The sequence below is a fragment of the Accipiter gentilis genome, chromosome 4 (assembly GCF_929443795.1).
Source record: "Accipiter gentilis chromosome 4, bAccGen1.1, whole genome shotgun sequence".
Lineage (NCBI taxonomy): Eukaryota > Metazoa > Chordata > Aves > Accipitriformes > Accipitridae > Astur > Astur gentilis.
The window spans coordinates 2726867-2747710 of NC_064883.1; the positions used below are offsets into that span (position 1 = coordinate 2726867).

Here is a 20844-nt window from a genome sequence, read left to right on the forward strand (position 1 = left end):
AGATTAGAGTATGACAAAAACAAAGCATGTGGTTAAAGCAAAAGATGCTTTGATAGTGTACAAACTGAGGTGGTTTTGTTATGGGCAATGAAAAATGTAGCTTCCAAATCTTTGCTGAAGTGTACTACTCAAGCCCTATGGTTCTTGACAAAACACAGTACGATGGCATTCGAAATCCAACTATTTTGGCACACAGTTCTGACTCCATATGTTCAGCTGGGAATACCCAACCCATGCCAAGCGAGGAGAGCAGGAAAACCTGCCTGCTGACCAACACAGGAGCACACACACGTGAAGCCCCCACCCCCACAACGTGATCACATTTCTCAGTTGCTTCCCAGCCACAGAGGCTTGCGACCAGCCACCACTGGTGCATGGCCATCAGCAGCATGGGCAAAGGAAGCGTCTGCCTCCGTGTCAAACACTGCAAGCGACACAGCAGTGGCAAATCCCATTTTTTTCCCTGAAAACAGGTCCTGTAAGAAAAGGGCTGTACCAGTTTCAGCTGGCCAGTTGTTTGGCGGTTGGAACTGATTGATACTTGTGTGGAGACAATAAAAAGAAGGAAGGAAGGCCTCTAAGCTTTTCAACACATAACTTTGCTAGCAGATTTTACTATCTGATTGGGAAAACAGTATCCAGAAGAAAAAGAAACCTTTCCAACAGCATTTCTTTCTTTAAGTATTTTGGACTTCCCTCCTGAAACCATCTTACTCCTTCTATCAGATCATTTCATTAAGATAAACTGGGGTGTCCAAGCTGACAGCTTTAAAATATAAATAATAGGGGATGTGACAAGAGGTTTTCAGGGAAGGGATCACTGTGGAATTCATCCCTCTTGCTGAGTCCAACAGAGCTCAACAACTTCCACCTTCAAGTCATGCTGCAAAAGCTGTCTTTTACAGACAACTCAGGGCTTTCCTCATCCTATAATTTAGAGTGATTGAACTTTTGCCATCTTGTATTTTGCAAACACTTTAAAATAGGATGGTAAACTTCCATTACAATCTTAAAACCAATTTATTTAGGCTAAGCTTTTGTTCTCTTGGAAAATAACACAACCATGCTTATGTGCAAGTAGTACAGCTAAGCATCTCTCCTTCTGCAGTATGATTAAGTACATCTTCGCAGGTATGATAATCTTATTTATTCCAGATAATGGGTCAGTATTTTCAGACAATAAGTACACTTCTGGAGAGAAGATTTGGCTTGCAGAGATTTTCCCAGGATTCTTTTAAAAATATAAATTAAAGCTTTCTATTTTGCACCACAAATCATTGCATTAAAAATTGTTTAAATCACTGCATTAAAATCACTGCAGTTGAATGATACTGGGCATTTGGGGCTGAAGGCACATGGTTGCACTTAAAGCTATTTGCTAATGACTGAACTGCACACAAAGGCAGAGGTATGTGCTCAAATGTCTGCACGCCCACACCATGGAGGTTTGGATATGAACTATGCACCTGGCTTTGTATATCCCAGTCTGGCTCTTTAAGTAAAAGGAAAAAGACTTCCCTGATTTTAAACACAGTGCCTTCAAGCATAAAATATTTTCTGTTTTTCAAACTGACTTTTAAGAACAGTTTGAATTATTCACTTTATTCATTAATTATGCTTTGGCCATTAATGTGGTCTGTGCTTCCCAAAAAGAAAAAAGAAAACATGAATATTTTCCAGGTGTTGTCCAGACTGCACACTGTGGAAAGAAAAGCATTTACTAAACTTTAAAGCTCACAACAGAAATATTAATAATTCTGTGCACTATTTGGAATATCTGGCTAAACTGAATACTGTGTAGCAGAGCAAGCCCCTTGGGCCATGCAGATGATGACAGCCCTTTCACTTTCCCTGGTTGCACACGGACACAGTGGCAGAAAGGAGAGTTGGGAGTAGGTACCTCATCATATGTAGTTTCCCTCCAGCATATATGAGAGACATTTAAGAGATGTTTTAGCTTAAGCTGTTGTCATAAGGGACCTCAATTATCCTAATCCAAAACTGCTCTGCTTTAGCACCTGCACCTGGTGCTAAAGTCCATGTGAACAGGCAAAAAGGACTGCCTGGACTGCAGACCCCAGCCTGAGGACTGCGTCTGATTTTGAAAGCTTTTTCTTTGCACTGCCTATGCTTAACCTTTTAGAGATGGAAATGAGAGGAAGAAGTAATTCTAAATGACTAGACTAAATTTAACTTTGCTATCTAAAGTCAGCCCAATAATTTTTGGCTGAGAGTTTGGGTCATGTTTGCTTTCCCTCCTAAGTGAGTTCCAGCTCGATTCTAGAATCTGCTTGCAGCAGCTGAAAGTGGTACCATCACTTCAGATCTCATCCTCATACAGGTCTCAATACTATACCCTGCAATCCCCTGTGGTTTTGAGCATCTGGCCTTTCCTTGCCAGATGACGTTAAAGTCAAGTGCAAGGCTCAAAGTGGGGCAGATGAACAGCTCATTTCCAGAGCAACCTGCAGATATGGCCTGAAAAGTATATGCAACCCCAGACAATAACAGACAATAACACCAGACAATAACAGACAGTAAGCAGAAAAAAAAGCCAACAAAAGAACCCAGCAAAGAAAATGTAAATGTATAAATGGATTTCCATTTTAGTTGTTTCAAGTATGTAAATCAATGATGTCTTAATCAGCTGACCATTTTACTGATCTAACTCACACTAGCTATTTTAAAATCTCTAACACCCACAGGACCAGATTTAAGCTGTAAAGGAATACCTTTCTTGACCTTTTGCTCTAAACACTGTATGCATAAGTAAATCTGGAAATGAAAGACTGCTTACATTTTTTGATACAAAGTAGCTAAGTTTTAGTCCACCTTCATTGAAGCAGTTTGTCAATTACCCAAGTTTGAATAGACAATAAAAAACAAAGGGTAAATATTAACTTGGCCAGGCAGATTCAACACCAAAGCATGCTGAATGGGATGGGTTATGTACAAGTTAAGCACAATACTTGTTTGTAAATCCCAGGATGAAAGGCTATAATAACTATAACAATAAAAGAGTATACATTGCTAATCTTATAAGCTCCTAAAGAATACCTAAAAGTAAGGAACATTCTTAACCAACATAGGGAAGGCATGTACCAAATGCTGTTTTGAATTACTTTTGAAAATATAGCCCTCTGGTTTTGGGTTTTGTCTCTTTTATGCTTGTGCCTACTCCATTACAAAGATTTTTTTTTTTTTCCATTTTTTAACACTGTCAACCTTCTAGCTATACTTGGGCAACTGGACTCCCACGTTCACATGATTTTAACCAAATTCTTTAGTTTGCCAACACAAAGAGGACCAAACTTAGTTTACATCTTCTTATGCAAACATGTTCAAAGCTAGGAAAGATTTCTGTTCCTAGCAAGCTGAATTCACAAGTTACAATTTAAGCATAGTTCAAACACCCTGAGAACCACTACAAGACCACTTTCTTTCTGAAGATACATAAATAGTTAATAGAGGAGTTAACAGTAAATGATGCTTAAAATGCGGATCTTAATTCATGAACTTTATGAGAATAATAAAATATAGTCATGGGCTTTTCTAATGGCTTCCACAGTTCAGCCATCATCTTTTAATGGGTAGGACCTCAGGCTTTATATAGTAAGCATAAAAAGGCAACATTTACCACCCTGGGTCTACCTAACCTGGAGATCGCACCCCTTTAGTATCAGTTTTGCCATCACAATGCAAGAGCAACCACAGCTTTTACTAATATAACAGTGGAGTTTACTCATATATAAGGGAAAACGAAAATATAAGTCATCATTGCTTTATGTAGTACATGGAAAATAGCCTAAATTAACTTCCATTTCAGACCTAGTTTTTTTCAGGACTGCTCTTTGTTTGCCATTAAAATGGAAGGCTGGTTTAGGAACTTTCAAGGCCATACATACATTGAGACACTGGGTCCTGCCTGGCCCCTGTCTTGCCTGGCATGGCAGTGGCAATGATTTAGGAAATCCACCGTCCCCCTCTTTGCAGACCCCAGGACAACACCATGACTTCTGCTGCACAGAGGAACGGCAAAATGTTTTCAGCAAAGCGTGTCTTAAGTTGACATCATCCTTCCAGAACATGTCAAATACAGCCACTAAAACTGCAACCAACATATGGTCTATATTAAAACTAACAAACAAACAAACCACCCCTTAAATTATGAGGCCTTCCAGAAGCAAGGAGCCAAAAGTACAATAATTGCTTTATACTGTACTGCAGAGACTGACAGCAGAGCCGGCCACAAGCGCAGTGCTGCAGCATATCTGGCACCACTCCGAAAAGTTTGCTTGCCATTTTCCTGCAAGCACTATGGGGTAACACCCACTCCCAGGGCAAAAGGGCTGCCAGGCTGCTCTCCTCTGTGCTGCACCCTGGCTGGCAGAAACTCCCGAGAGCACCTGCACCAATGAAGGAGAGAAAAATATAACACAAACCATGGAAAACCCCTCTGTGTAACTGTGTGTAACAGTCTTTGGACCATGGCCTTGAGAAGCAAAGAGCTCCAGGATGGTTCAGTATTAATGACAAAAATGAAGAAATTAAATTTGTGCAGCTTCCTACATTTAGTAAAGGAAATTATGCATTTCCCACAAAGCCTAATGCCAGCTCCACAGGGATTATATTACTATTTATTGTTTTATTTGCTCAAATAAAACACCTGTCGAGGTCAGCTATTCGAAGAATTTTTAATATACCAGCCTTACACTACGGAGAGTAAGAAACGTTTATAGAGGCACTCCTGGTAAGATTGTTGGCTTTTTTCCCCCCAGGTAGGTGCATAATAATTTAATAACAGAAACAGCATGCCCACAAAACTCTGAACCTCAGATTTAAATAAAAACTAATATATCTGAAATCTGGATATCAGTCTCCACAGCTCCTTCAGCTTTCCCTGTTATGAAAGGAGCCGTAACCCTAGGATACAGCATCCTTCTTTTATAAAGTCTTTTCTTAAAGTGTCAGGAGTCAAGGAATTAAAAACAAAAGCAGCATAAATTGCTGTCAATCATTAAAGTCTTTGATCTGCTCTTTGCTTCAGAAGGCATTATGCCTCCTAAATGGAGGGATCAATCACCACACGCCAGACCTGCTGCTAGGACCTCTTGCGCCGCGCCGCCCGCGCGGAGGGCAGCTCATCACGGAGCATTCCAGCTCGCCTTTCAGACAAACTAACGGGCAAAACCATGCCAGCAGGAAAACAAAACAACACGACACAAACCCCTTTGTGCAGCTACACAACACAACTACTTCCCCTTTTGGCATTTTTTTGGGGGCTTTTCCATTAAATGGCCGCTCACTTCAGCCTGTCTTTCCTGATACGTCCTCACCAGGCATTCCACCATCACCGTTCCTCACTAGCAAAAAGGATTGTTGTGGGTTTGGGTTTGCTGGTTTTTTGGTTTTTTTTAAAGGAAAAAATGTTTATGTTTTCACTCATCATAGCCATATGAAATATTATGTTGGTCTGACCTGTTTGCTGCTTTGTTATAGTAAACAGCTTACATAAGTAAAGGGACAGAAATTTATTTACCTCTTCCTCAACTGCAAAACTTCCCAAAATGCGGAACATTTGACTTCGTAAGAAGAACATACACTTAAAAGAAAATTTAAAAACAAAAACAAAAAACCCCACCCCAAAAAAAACAAAAAAGAGATGAACTTTCTTACCAAAAGGTGCGACAGTTATTTTGGTATAACAGATATGGTATGCTGACCTAGAAAGCCACACTTCAACCCAGATGGGACCTGCTCTCCTGTGGGGATGTGTCGTGCTTTATCCCCAGCCAGCAACTAAGCACCACGCAGTCACTCACTCACTCCCCCCCATCCCACTGGATGGGGGAGAAAATCAGGGGAAAAAAAGTAGAACTCCTGGGTTGAGATAAGAACAGTTTAATAGAACAGAAGAGAAGAAACTAATAATGATAATGATAACACTAATAAAATGACAATAGTAGTAATAAAAGGATTGGAATGTACAAATGATGCGCAGGGCAATTGCTCACCACCCGCCGACTGACACCCAGCCAGTCCCCGAGTGGCGTTTCCTTGCCCCCACTTCCCAGTTCCTATACTAGATGGGACATCCCATGGTATGGAATACACCGTTGGCCAGTTTGGGTCAGGTGCCCTGGCTGTGTCCTGTGCCAACTTCTTGTGCCCTGGCTGGGCATGAGAAGCTGGAAAATCCTTGACTATGGTCTAAACACTACTGAGCAACAACTGAAAACATCAGTGTTATCAACATTCTTCACATACTGAACTCAAAACATAGCACTGTACCAGCTACTAGGAAGACAGTTAGCTCTATCCCAGCTGAAACCAGGATAGGATGGATCCTACAAGAAGGCTCCAGAGGAAAGCAACCACAATGCTCTGTAGCTGAGCAGAAGGAGATGTAATGAGCTCCAAGTAAGTACAGCAGGATTAGGCATGTAATTACAATGCTGGCTACTGATAGAGTTGCACGGATTTAGTGAAAAATAATGGATTGTAATGATAGCAAATGGGATCAACTGCTGGCCAACAGACAGTATGAACAGAATAACTCTTTAACAGGGGTGTACTTGGCCTGTGACAAGAGTTGAATAGTTTTTCTTCCCAATTCAAACAGGTTTGTCACTTTAAGGCTGCTATTCCTCATGTGTCTCCCATGGTTGAATTCTGTTGCCTTTCCTCAGTGTGAGGAGTACACTTTTCCATAAACATTCCCTTTAATTTCAGATTATGGCAATCATGGGCAAAATCTGGTCTTTATAAACAGGGAGTTGAAGACAAAACAAATGTCAAACAAAGATAAAAGTAGCATTGTACTTTTAATTATCAAAGTATTTTATTTTATTTTATTTAAAGGAATAGATTCACTGGTCTTTTCCAGCTGCCTTGCATCATCACAGCAATGCAAAGCATCGTAAATCCAGTTCAGTGAATGGTTCCAGTGAGTTAGCAGCTGCTTTACATCACTGGAGCAGCATAAAGCAGCAAGCATTTGAACCTAACCCATAGTCTTTCAAGGCACTTTACCAAAAAAGAAAAAAGTTTTTCTTCTCCATCTGTGACTGCTGCTTAACTGAGACAGCAGAGCCATCTAGTTAAGAGGAATAAAAGGTACAAGAAAAAAATCTCTGCAAACAATTTTGAGGTAGAATTTGCTCACTTTACTATCCTTTGGCTAGCAAGAACATTTCAGTCTCATCAGTGTCGCTGATGGGAGAAAACGGTTTAATATGCCTCATTTTCAAACCTGATTTTAGACAGTTCCTAATACAATGCTTCAACACAAGTTAGAAAGGCAGATTCACTGTTACTTAGGGCTCGGAGCACAAAGAAATCAATAAACAGAGATAAAGACAGATAAGCACTTTGGGCAGATATGAAATAGAAATAAAAATACCTCTCGCAAAACTGTCCTGCTTAGCTAACACAAAGTAAGTGGAAGTGTGGTATCTTCCACAAGGTGACTGCAATGCTTCATTTACTTGCTTTCAATCTCATGTCTGTTCAAGGACTCCCTCTGTTCATGCATTGCTGCAGCATGATTAGCTAAGCAATTAACTATGCCCTACGTTGTTCTTTTTTTCCCCACCTAATTATTGCTTCATTTCTCAATTGGTTGGAGCAATTGCTCTTGTTCAGCTAAGCTCTTAGGAACCACAACTACTAATTTCTCAGATTTGTTTTTCTAGTGGAAGACAACTTGCACTTTCTTCTATTTGAATGCCAGAGAGAACAGGGGAATAGCGACATAGGAATGGCCTCCCTCATCAACATGTGGTCCAATCCACATGTGCACTCACACACACTCATTCACTTTCATTTGTCTTCTTTTACACTGCCATGTTTGGAAGAGGACTAGCAAAACAAAAGTAGACTTCATTCCCATCTCCTATCAGTAAACAGTGGCTGTTTTATCCCAGTTCCTAGGGAAATGAGGCAAACATGCTGTTTGTCTGTGTCCACCATTCCTTAATATAAAGGCAGCTTACTGGCAAACCCAACAGTAAGCCAAGGTTTTCAAAGATAAACTATAGTTCTACTTGTCTTCTCCATAAAGGGAGATGAGAGACCAAGCAAGTTCCCCCAGCTGTAAGAAAAAAAGTAGTGTGAGTTCATATCTTGTTCAACAGCAGAGTATCTATGTAGGAGATATGCTTTATAAATGCCTTCATCGTGAATAAGTTTCACTCAGATCTTGTGAGTTTTTGAAACACCCCCATCAATCAACTTTCCAACAGAAATCTGCAGGAAACTAAGCTTTGTTAGTTCTGGTGCTCAGGGAATGATGTGTTAACAATAGTGTTGCAGCTAACTGTGCAGCATCCTTTCTTGGCTCTGCTCTCTGATATGCCTGCACCATGGGTGGCTGGGTTACAGGAACGTTCAGGTTGCCTGAGTTACCTCTGTATTTGCATCCCCATTGATCCGCACTGACACCACAAAATGCTGAACTTCATTTACACACAGGGCTTCTGCGCGTGAAATTGTTCATCCTTACACCCCTCTCTCCCACTGACTGCAGCATGTCTTAGGTGAGGCTGGTTTTGGTGCTCTAGCCTGGCTGATGCGTCACTGCTGATGGACGTCCCAAAAGCACTCTGCCAGCTTCCCTGTCCAGAAAGCGAATATGGAAACTTGAACGCAGACAATACTTTCTCCAAATGACAATTACTCGAGTGCCTTCTTGCAAGCCATTTCAACTCAATTACTCCAGTGAGCAGTAACATTTAATTTTACAGCCTGGGAGCACAGTGATTCTGTAATTTAAATGTTCCTGGCAATTTCAATCATACTACGGTTTTCATACAATTGTCTGTTCCTGACATCCAGTGGCAGAAACCGCAGAATTGATGCCACTTGCCACAGTTGCACATACTCATAATTGTGCTGTCACAACAACCTGGCAGCCTAGTGCCCGTGCCACCAGGTCCTGGGCACATCCACAGCTCAGTACTACTGTCCAGCCAGAAAAAAATTACACCAGATGATGGAGAAGAAGGCAGAGCCCTCACTAACACACCTGCTGCTACTTCAGGAAGCCAACAGCAGTAACAACAGCAATTCAGTCTCCAAATGTCCTATTTTCTGGATTCCTTATAGAAAAGGAACATCAGCACATTACATCCCAGAGATTTCAAGTGCAGCCTATCATGCCAGATCATTAGCCTTGTTTCCTACTGCTGGCCTTACCCACTCTGAATTTGCTGTAGGGAAAAGCACTCTCTCTTCCCCTCCCTGCACTGCAAGGAAGGGCTTAGCCTGGTGGGGCAATGTGGCAATTCACCAGGTGACAACACATCTGTGCAGCTCTCACAGTCACATCTGTTCTGTACTTCTGAAGGCAGGCTGAAGCTTACATCCCTGAGAAATGAGGACCTTCAGAGACAAGTGGAGCTGCTGTTACCCCTAAGTCAGAAATGCGTGCACTCACAGTAAATGTGTGTACCTTATTACCATGAAAAAATAATAATTAAAGAAAAATGAGACATCCCCATTTTAGGTTTGAATTCAGGGAAAAAGCATAGCTTTTAGACCTGTCTCACTTTTTCCTATAATTATAAAAAAAATAAAAGGAAAAATTCAATTTAATTTAAAACTTCATTTTGAATACCAGTCATAAACATTTCTCATGACTATGTGGTATACAGCCTGGACTGTTTGGACTCCTGGTTTACTAGTACTAACACCCTCCTTTTCTATTTCCATGCCTGGGCAAGGTAGGGATGAGTGACAGACATGTACAGTGCCTCTTCAATGTAGTTCCTCCTTTCCTGGCCAAAAGGAGCAGGAATGAGATTCTTACCATGGCAAAATAGGGGGTAGTTGAACACAATGCCAGTGGCACCACTGCTATTTTGCATAGGTACTCTTTCATTCCTGTAGCTGCAGCTCCTCTTGTCACCTTGCCAGCATGCAGCAAGGTAAGCTGGAAGAGAAGCAAAGGACGGCTGTCTGGCCACCGAGCACAGAAAAGTGTAGGGATGGCTCAGCACCAGGAACAATCCTCCCCCCTATGCCTAGGCTAGACATGGACTAACATTTCCCAGTCTTCCTTGCCTTCTCTCCTTCCTCCACCCAATTCTTTTCTCTCAGAGAAAAGCATTTGTCACTGGGAAGGTCACTTTAGAGCTACAGAGTTTCTCTCTGGCTGTGACTATCTCAGTTGAAGTTAGCCCACATAGATAATGCTGGATGTGAGGCAGACCCCTGCAGACCAGCTTCTGTCCAAATCCCCAGTGCTATAAGTAATTGCTATGTCCAATGAGAGAGCTTTAATTTCACAGGAATTCAGGCAAAGCCATAGTGCGTCTTTCCTTCATGAAAGCTGCATAACAAACTCCAATGGCATGGGACTTTTGTTTTGACATTTTTAGTAGTTATTAATTTTGAGGAAAACACCTCAAATGTTTTCCACAAGTATGATCAAATATGCTATACTGTGGAAACTATGCTATCTGCAACTGAAAAAAATTATAGACAATATATAAAAATGCGCTACAGCAAATCACTTCTTTCACAGAAAAAAAGAACAGTCTACTCTAAATGAATATGCTTCCCATGAAGCAGTAGTTTTACCTAAAGAAAATTTTTGGTGCTGGAGCAAGTATTTACTCTTGAAAGACTACTTTTCTTTGAGTTGTTGATGCAAAACTCAGTAATACAAATCAAAACTAAAGAAAACTAGAAGCAAAAAAAGAGACCCAGTGCATGACATCAATGACATCAACACTACTTTTTCCACCCACACCTTATGAACTTACCCTCCTGTGTGGACTCCAACAGTTTTTATCCAGGAATTTTTTGGAGAGAAATCTATGCCCCCAACTATTGCACATAATTGGTAAACTCAGTTTAGGAACATCATACTCTATATGTTCTTCACAAACAGTTGATATGTCTGCATGTAAATCCCAACACAATAAATGCTGGATTTATTGTTTTGCACAAATCATCTGGGTGACACATTCAGGGCTCCATGCTTTGGATTTACTATGCATTGCGACACAGCGCAGCATGCGTGAGCAGCGACTCCAACCACACTGTACAACATCTGCACACTGTGGACATGGCTACAGTGCACAGAGCTGCCCCAGGGATCCCTAAGACAGTTGGCAGTGAAAGTGGAGTTGAGTTGAGTTTAACAAAGGCCTGCCCAACATACTGCCCAAACAAAAAGCCTTGAAAATCCCCCCGACACTTCTGTTTGGAAAACAAAGGCATTAATCGGAAAAAGTGGGTAACGCTCCTTTTATGAAACTCCCCTCTGTACCTTGGTTATCAAGGGTTGACCATTGCAAGAACAGGAGGACTGCTTGGGTGGTTACCTGTTTCCCAGGGAGGCACAGGAGCTGCCTGCAACGTGCCAATTCCAGAAAAGTAAACTTGAAACATCTGGAGCTTTTCTTTTCTTTCTTCCCAAAGAAAAAAAATGAGTTAAATGCTTAAGAGCCCTGGGAGAGTTGCCGTTCAACTACACATAAAACATCCACTCCCCTCAGCGTGTGAATCGGCTGCTTGATAGAGCTATGTGGAAATTGGGGGGCTGTGGAAGCTATTGGGTAAAAAGGATGAAAGTACATTTTTCCCTGAGGCTGTAGTTTCAGTCCAGCTCCAGAGAGCCAGCACTGTTGCTGCCAGATACCATTTCAGTTATTCCCACAAAACGATGGATGGCCTCAACCCAATCCCTAATGAAGATTTCATCAGGAAGGCCATCATTGCAATCAGCTTCTTTTCTAGTGTGGCCTTAAAGGATAGACTAAAGAAGTTAAAAAAAAAAAAAAAAAAAAAAAAAGGCAGCCCACCCCACCTCCCCATGCACCAATATGGGGACAATTTTGTGAGGCTGGAATTTAAGACAAAAGGTAGGGAAGAGTCTGAACTCCTGCATCACAAGTTGTACCTGTTTTGTGGGGAGAGTACAGCCATGGCTGCTGAGCTCTCCTTCTGCTTCTTCACACCGCCATCATGTACAGACAAAACCAGGACCCCAGAAGCTCACCCCATCTCTATACACTTCTGAAAAATGAGGTGCTAAATGGCAGCATGAATTTCTTTGAGAGGTTCCTCTATTATGTTTACTAGTGTCGTCCCAGTCTAAAGGAAAGGAAAGGAAAAGAAGCCTCTCCTACAGGCTGAGACCTCACTTTTTTTCCCTCCCAGCAAGAAAGACAGTCTTTAAGGTGTAGCACTTGATGAACACTAATAAAAGGCAGTGGTGGAGGAAGCAAATCACGCATGTGGAATAGTGGCACTTAAGCTTCCCAATATAATGCCGTGAATTCAGGAGACCAGCTAGTTCTAATGACAAGGAATTTCTATTAAATTTTATAGCATCGTAGTGGTCAACAGGAAATGTTTCATCGGATACTCTTGCAACAATTGCTGCTGAGTGCTCCACCAAAACCTCTCTCAGTTCTCTCTTACTTTGTCCAGCATGTTTAAAACAAACTCGGTCATGCTTTACATTTTATTTGAGAGAAAGACAGTCAGGAACAGAGGAAGGCTATACTCTTGTACACAAACTTATACATTATACCAACCTGTAAACTCATTATAAAACAGAAAAATAAAATAAATGCCCTTTTGGGGGTCTTTTCTATGACAATGGCTACACTAATTGGAAGTGCAAATAAAGATAGAATAGTAAAATTAGAATTCATCTAAATAAGAAAATAAAAATGATTCATGTCCAGTAGCCTGAATGATGTATTTAAGAAGTAACATCACTGTGTTTGCTGCAGTATTCAACGTTTTTCTTCTCTAAATTGACCCAGTGCTCCATTTTGACTTAGGAAAAAAAAGATCCATCTTGCTCAGTGCCTTTGGCTATAAAATATGCTTCACATGTAGAACACATAAAATGTTTACATAAGCCTCTGAATATTTTAGAATAGATCTGTCTCATTTGATTCGCAGTCCTGCAGCAATTGTTCACTAAACTTATACTCCCTTTTTTTGACACAGTCAAATACCCCAGTTCTCAGATGGAAGATGACATTCAACTAAATCAATTTCATTACAAGTTAAACTATTCTGGTTGATTGCGTTCAATAAACACAGTATGCACTGTTTCCTTCTCTGTCTCCTGCAGATCACTAAGGTCTACCACTCACTTTAGACATTGTTTACTCTTATTCATGATCTTCCAAGAAAAGCACATACCACTCCACCTCCTCACTCCAATTCTGGTTACGGTACTTAGTGCATGGAAAGTATGACAGGCACACATCAGAAATAATGTGATACAGATATATGTATTATATTTGTATGGCCTATTAAACTAATATTCATCTAATTCACCACAACCACCACCACCAAATAGGCCACCGCAGCTGAGGTCTGTCTATGACAGTTTGACCCTTCCCCCAGCTCTAATGTGTCTTCATCTAGCAACCCACTCTCTCCAAAAATCTTTTCAAGACTGTAGACATTCTTGAGCATCATCACAACTGTGTTCGTGACTCTCCTGTACTATTACCGGTGCTTACAGCTGCCTCTTCCAAATCTCCTGATGGGACAGCAGACAAAAACCCCAGAATTGCTCAGAACAGAAGCAAGGGCCCTGCTGTTGCCCAAGAAAATAAAGCAAAGTACAAAATTGGAGTTGTAATTTGAATGGTTACCAGCCAAATTTCTAGTGTGTGGCTTGTTAGGTTCCAAAAGAATGAATGAGGGTTCAGAAAATTTTTAATATTATCTGAAATGGACAATGCAGCCCTACTTCATATAAAAAGGATGTAGCACAATGAAACATAATATTATTTTAGCTGATGAAAACAAAAAAGAGCAATTCTTACCTTAAACAGTCTCTTGTATTATCCAGATATAACAAGGACAGACCAAAAACTCAGAAAAATAAATACAACCAGCCATCTAAAAATTAATGTTTATTCTTTTAGCCATATTCTTTTCATCTCAAGTACCGTGGTCATTTTCATCCAGCTTTTGGGGAGGAATAGGAGACCAACTGTTCACCAGTGTTACACTACTTTTTCAGTCATCGGCTACAATGTTAACAAAGCTAAGTGCTATTTAGTCATCTCCTCTATAACAATGTTTCTTTGGAGGATTTTCTCCTCTAAAATTAAAGTCAGAATAATGCAAGTAGACATGGTACGTTTTTCTAAGGAAAAGAGCACTGTCTCCATTAAAGTAGAATAAAACCCTAATCCTTCCACAAAGCCAGCAGCCGAGTGAGTGTGGCACCAGGCTGCCCACATCGCCTTCTGAGAAGCCACAGAAACTTCTTGCTTTCAGAGCTTAAACAACACCATTACTTTTAATGTACTTCCAAAAAAATGCACCTGCCTTAAACTTGCCCATTCTAAGCGGGCACAAACTGGTCATCCTACTAACAGCAGACTAGCTGAACAATTTGTTTGTAATACTCCCCCAGATGCAAATATGAAGTTGAAAAATGAGCAACATCACAGCTGAGGAAGGTGTGATTTAAGTGTGGTGAGACCTGTAGAGTCCAATGCACTGTCTTTATCCAGCTTCCACTGTTGTTAGCAGGGGGGAATCACTACAAAGAATATTGATAGTCACTGTTTCCGTGGCTCAAAGCCTAATGAAACATTATCACTTCAATTCTTGTAGCTATTGGTTATGAAGAAGCACTGTTTCAGACAGCAGCAATATTGATAACGCTAGATTTCATAATGATGGTGCACATGTGACGACTTCAGGGCACTGCATCTGAAAGTGCCTGATGCACTGTAGGCACTACCATTAATGATTGTAATTTAGGGTTCAATACGAAAACTTCGGGGAAAACAAACGTGTCCTCAAGATAATTACTCTCAAATGCAAACCATGATTTTACTCTATGCATTTTGAAACAGACTGCTGGGCTGCAGACTGTATTTGCTAGTATTAGCAGCCTTTCTTTGCACATCAGTGATACACTCTCTCCCTTACTACATTTCTTGCCATGGGTATGCCAAACTCAGATTTTTCGGGGTTAATGCAGACCAATCATGTGAGGTTCTAAGGCTGTTTTTTTTTTTTTAAAAAGCCATCTGTTGCACCAATATCTATGGACAGTATGGATGCCCATTACTTTTAGAAAGGCCAAATGTGAAGAGAGGTGGCTGCTCAGAGACACAGACATTTTTCCATGTAGCCTTTGTATTTATTAATAGGCTGCTTCTCATTTAGTGCTCCCCTCACATCTAGAGCATATGCAAGGATGTAGACTTTAGCATCATAAATAGGGGGTGGCTCTTTTAGGAATGTGTTAGTGTTTCCAACAATCATATTACCTGATTTGTTATTATTCACTGGCTTCCTGTGTGGATAAGCTTTCCTTGTTAAAAAGTGTCTACCAAAAGGAAAGCACAGAACAGGAACAATTAAAGATGTTATAAAGTTTTACAGAAAACTGTTTTTCCCCAGCAATAATATCAGGATTTAAAAGTCTAAAGTCATTCAGGGATAAAGCCAAATCATAGATCATTGAGATGTTGGGTGTTTCTCTTCTCATTTTACTGAAATAAAATTCCCCTGCTGGCTACCAAAAGGTGTATTACTATACTGTTTAGAGAAATATCCTACTATACTTTCACGGTGCTTACACCTCTTCCTTAACCATCTGCTAAAAGCCACTCTGATGAGCTACTGCATTTGGCCAGGTTCAGTACAACTGCTCTTACCTTGTAGTGGACAATGGTCTGGGCCTTGCTGCAAGACTCAAAACTTCCATCCTTTTTGAAGTGAAAATGAGATCACAACAGAGAAAGCACCCTCTCCTTTTCAGGTCACTGAAGTGATATGTGCATTATGCTGTTCCGAAGTTTCAAATATGAAAAGCAAATCCCAGGAAAGTTGAACTGGAGGAATATGCAGGTCAAAATGTCCAAAATTCATCTTGTACAGAAGCTGGTATACTCAATACTTTATTTTGTACTTTCGTTTTCCCTTACCTATAAATGCAATTTCAGAAGTAGCTGTCATATTCTGCAGTCAGACAGAGAGACATGTACAGACACAATATTCCCTTCACTGGTAACTGGCATTATACCCTAAAGTATACACATATAAATTATACTTGTTTAAATAATTCTGGTTGCTGTTCTTTTCCTGTGTATATTAATCCAAATTTTTTCCTGAATGCTATTTTATTCTTATTTATCAAATCCCTTTATCAAATAAGAGGCTGGAAATGGCTGTCCTTACTAGCCCCATAATATTATAAATGCAATGCCACTATAATAAAAGGAAAGGAACAAATAGTAAAAGATGACAAACTGGCATTGCTTTGTAGGTCATTTGTGCATTGTGAGGAGCAGGTCCAACCTCAGCAAGCAGTGCTTAGTTTCAGCGTATTGTAGAGCTCTCTCATGTTGGGATTTAGGGAGAAGTTGAAGCTTCCATTCACTCCAACCAGCCACATTAGAAATTTATCCTACCTGGTCTTCATTAAACTTATAAAACATGACTGCTGGAGTGCAGTGCATAACACCCTCTAATAACACAGTTTAAACACCAGTCAACACAATAGAAGAGGTAGAGAAATGTGACTGAAGTATAAAAGCTAAGTCAGCCCTGAAACGTCTGGAGTTGTTTAAAGGTCTATCCAAATCTCTTTGGACTTGGAATCAAGAAGAGAAGTCTTGTGTGAACATAAAAATGTTTTTCTCCAATACCTGTTTGCAGTCAGGCTTCAAAAAAGATGAAGAATATCAAGGAAAAAAAAATAATATTGTTTGAATAAAAAGAACCATATTTCTTCCTTTTCACCTCTCAGTGGCTGAAATCACTCTGTCACCCCGCAGAATATTTAATTCCAATGAAATGCTTCACTTCAAAGAGTTCCTCCATTATCTTAAAAAGAAAATATGGAGCAAGTATTCTCCAAGGGAGAGTAAAGAGTAATCTAACTTGCTGCTGAATTTTAGAGTGTGGGTTGGGGGAGAAAGCATTCAGTAAACACCAAAACCAGTCCCAAATAAAATGAAAACAACAAGAACACACCCTCCCCCCCCCCCCCCCCCCCCCCCATAAATTACATATCCAGTGATAAGGCAAATTGGTTTTGAAAGAAAAGACACTTTTCTCCTTACTGTTTTCAGAATTAGAACAATTTTCTCTGAAAACCACTGTGTCTATTATTCATCCCTGAGCATTTTGAAAGTGTATGTGTGGGCTTTTTCTCAGCTAGATTACTAACTTATGGCATTATGAACAGAAAGTTAGGTGATACTAAGGGGGTTTAGTTTCAGAGAAGCGTTTCTAGTCAAACTTTCAAGGTTTGCAGGAAAGAACGTGCTTGTCTGCAATGTTTTTAATCTTGGGGGAGTTTTCCCCTTTGAGGCTGAGATCTAGTAAAATTTCAGTGCTGTTTACTTCATGGAATTTATTTGATTTCAAACTTCAATATTAATAAAAATTCAGTGGAGATATCTGAAAATGGGCTTATTGAACTTATCTTGAGCTATATTGATGGATAGGAAAGTAACATCCAACACACAAATAAATATACAGAGCAGTTGTAAGAATCTGAAAGACTCCCATACATAAGAAGATTGTTTCAGTAAGTCTTTTTCTATCTTTCTTGCTTAAGTACTACAGGCAATAAAATTATTTCCACAATGTTTCTTCATAAAGTAAGTGTTCAAGTGAATCAGTACTTGTAAACAAGCTCTACTGAGGATTCATGCTGCCAATTTAGGATAAACTATTTTGTATATTCAACTCCATTTCTCTGGTAAAATTTCCCTAATGAAATGTAGTAAAACTCACAAACCATCAGATCAACACACACCAGCAAAATTAAACCCCTGAGAATATTCACTGCTTTATTTTTATTAGTACTGCTTTAAATATTCAAAATGTATGGGTCATAAAATTATGCTTAGGGCAACATTTTTCTCATAATTTCATTTGTGCATGTTTTTAAATAGATTTAAAAACTAAATAATTTAAATCTCAACCTTAATGGAGAGGCAACCAGCAGAGGTAGTGATGGGGGCAAATCTTAATAACCCCCTCCTCCAATTGTTAGTTTTAGGGTATTTCATGGTTAAGGAATGCCCCAGGCAGCAAAAGGAATGTATTTAAATGCCTGAAGCAGTTTATACAACGCTTCAAATTTCTACAGCAGCCCCCACATTCCCTTCCTTACAAACACAAGATAAAATTACTTGGAATTTCCTTATATTATTACTGAATATAGGACAAACAATACCACCGTCAAGAGTCAGACAAGGTGACCTGTGATTATTTTTCATGGAAAGATCACAGGACAATATAAAATCTGACCAGCCAGCTAGAAAAATGGGTTTCCACATAGTTTACACACATACCCCTCAGCATACAATTTATCATGTCATTACCCTGGTCACAAAATCCAAGAGGAAAAGTTCATGTCTACTTTCTTGCAGGAGATGAGGCATAACGCCATGCTCTGGCATGCCGACCGGCTTTCAGCATACCCAGACAGAGCAAAGCACTATCGGCAGCACCCAGACTCAGCCCTGCAGACTTATACTCTGTGTATCTCATGGAGGTATCGATCACAGCATCACTGCAGCCCTATGCACAGAATAAGTGATGGAAAGCCACAATGTCATCTGAAGGGGAAGATATTTTTTTTTTCCCTCTCAAGCGAGCCAAGACAGCCTGTGATATGATGTGGAGAGCTTCAGGAGATAAGGATGCATTATCTGCAGTCACTGAAAGAAGGGTGTCCTCGCATTCACCCCAAGAATCAAAAAGATGCTAGACCCTTGCTGAGTCGCAGAGGACAGCCTTGCAACTGCTCATGGGTTTTTTGCCAGGTCTGAATGTAAAAGCAAGGCTGAGGAAGAGGTGGCAGGGAGGTGGCAGGCTGTGCAGGGAGCCTGGCAAGCACTGGAGTAAGAGAAGCTGCTGCTAGCAGGATCTGCAGGGGACATGACACCTCAGAAGAGCTTGGAAGCATCAGGGATGATATTCAGCTCAAGCTATGCAGCTCCACAAAGTGCACTCTGATTTGAGCTGCAGTCTGCGCAACTCTTGGGTTAGCATGAGCTAGAAGGTAGATAGGCCAGTATTGAAGCCTTCTGGTAAGGTAGGGACAATCATGAGAAGGCAGCAATATATTGTTGCAGGACAGTGTGTGCCATCAGGAGAGGATGCAGAAGCTGCAAGAAAAGCCTCTATGCACAGCCACCTCAAGCACACAAAAAAGCTTTTCCTTCTTTCTTCCCTTCCTTCCCCCCTCCCTTCTCTCTTTCTTTCTCCATCTCTCTCCCTCTCCCTTTTTCTTTCATTTCTGTGTCGTCTAGGAACAGACATTAATTTTCACTTTCTTTTACTCTTTCCTTGCAGCCAGGAGCAGAAGCTTCCACAAACAGAAAGTCCCAATGCCAGTGACTCCTGGGTACAGACAGTGAAACTGCCCAGTACTGTGAGGGATTCCCTGTGTGAAGAAGTCAGTTGTGAATACCTAACTGTCTCTTGCCTTTGTAAAAAACATTGCCACCGTTCAAACTGGCTGGAGGCTCCCTAGAGCAGAAGACTGCCTGGCTGGAGCCTTTCTTGGTGTTGAGACAGACATGTATCACTCACGGACAACACCAGTCGGCAGCTCAGTTGGCAGCACAGCCAAGGAATCCTGGGAAGGAGCAACAAGTCGAGGGCTTGGATCCAACAGTTATCACCAGAAGTTTGGAGCAAACCCCAGACCGCTCCTTTGATCTTGAGTCAAACCTAGGTGTGGAGTTTTATCCTTCCATGTTACTAAGTTTTGCATCCAAGAAAAGTCTGCCTTGGTTCTCCCTCACAACAGATTCTAAATATAATTTCACATAAAATTATTCTTAAGGAGAATCTGAAAGTGTCCATCTGGTTATCCCTACAGGGCCTATGGAGAACATCCTTTTTCTAAGGCAAAGGAATGAAATCTGAGGCACATCACATAGTGCATGGCCTTAAGAGAGTCAAATGGACCAGAAACGCACCACTTAGGTAGCTTCTCTTTGGTTTCTTTTTTTTTGTTCAGACATCCCATATCCAAAAGTGACAATAAGAATTCAAACTGATTGGCCATACAAAACCCACTTTATTTGACTACAGAGTAAGATAAGAAGAAATTTTTGGCTAAGAGTTAAAAAAACTTCTTAGGGAATCCAGTGAAGTCACAGAGTAGAGAGCAAGAAGGAAAAACACCAGGGAGGTGCAGACTATTATAACCTTTCTCTAGAAAGCTGTCAATGTTCGAAAATGACGTGACACAAACCCACAAGTGAACATGTATGGAGACTGCCCCAGAAACACTGTGTGATGTTATAGCTGGTTGAAAACCATTTTTAACAGAATAAGTCTTCTGAATGCAGAAGGAATTATAACAGCCAACTAATCACCTAAATGCTTTTCATAACAGATTCTCAAAATAATATTATTTAAATATTAAGACTTATAATTGATGAAATTGCTGTTATAAAATATTATGTTAGCAATAATACTTCCTGAAACCTCCTCCTTGCATTACACTGCTCTTTATTCTAATTTCAGGCAGCCTTTCTAACATGAAATGGTACACATCAATGGCCTCGAGGGTATAATTAACACTTGTTATTTACATTTATTTTTTAAAATAATTAACTAGGAGCATGTCTAATGAATGGTAATGGGGCTTAAATTGAGACACAATATGTCAACTACCTTGCCATTTAGAAGCGAACTCCCATGCAGCTCAGGTCTGATCAGGACGCCTAAGCTGAAGCAAGAGCCCTGTGAATAACACTGCTGAAGGCATTCACCTGTCTCTGCCAGTATAAAGTCAATAGCATAACAGGTATCGGCTGTCTATCAGTGACTTTGAAGAACCTGTTTTTCACATATGTAGAATAT

At 40.4% G+C, this 20844-nt stretch overlaps 2 protein-coding genes across 8 annotated transcripts in view; one reads left to right on the top strand and one right to left on the bottom strand.

Moving 5' to 3' along the window:
• AZI2 (5-azacytidine induced 2) overlaps positions 1–20844 on the top strand; it is a 1028525-nt gene that overhangs the window by 359728 nt on the left and 647953 nt on the right. The window contains exon 1 of one of the 4 annotated variants that reach the window (XM_049799292.1): positions 9938–9941. The exons of the other annotated variants lie outside the window; for them this stretch is intronic. The gene's annotated coding sequence lies outside the window, so the exon portion shown is untranslated. Of the gene's footprint in view, positions 1–9937; positions 9942–20844 lie in introns of those variants that run through there. 4 annotated transcript variants of the gene reach the window in all.
• The window catches only part of RBMS3 (RNA binding motif single stranded interacting protein 3), a 457623-nt gene that overhangs the window by 172471 nt on the left and 264308 nt on the right, over positions 1–20844 (bottom strand). The window lies entirely within an intron of this gene.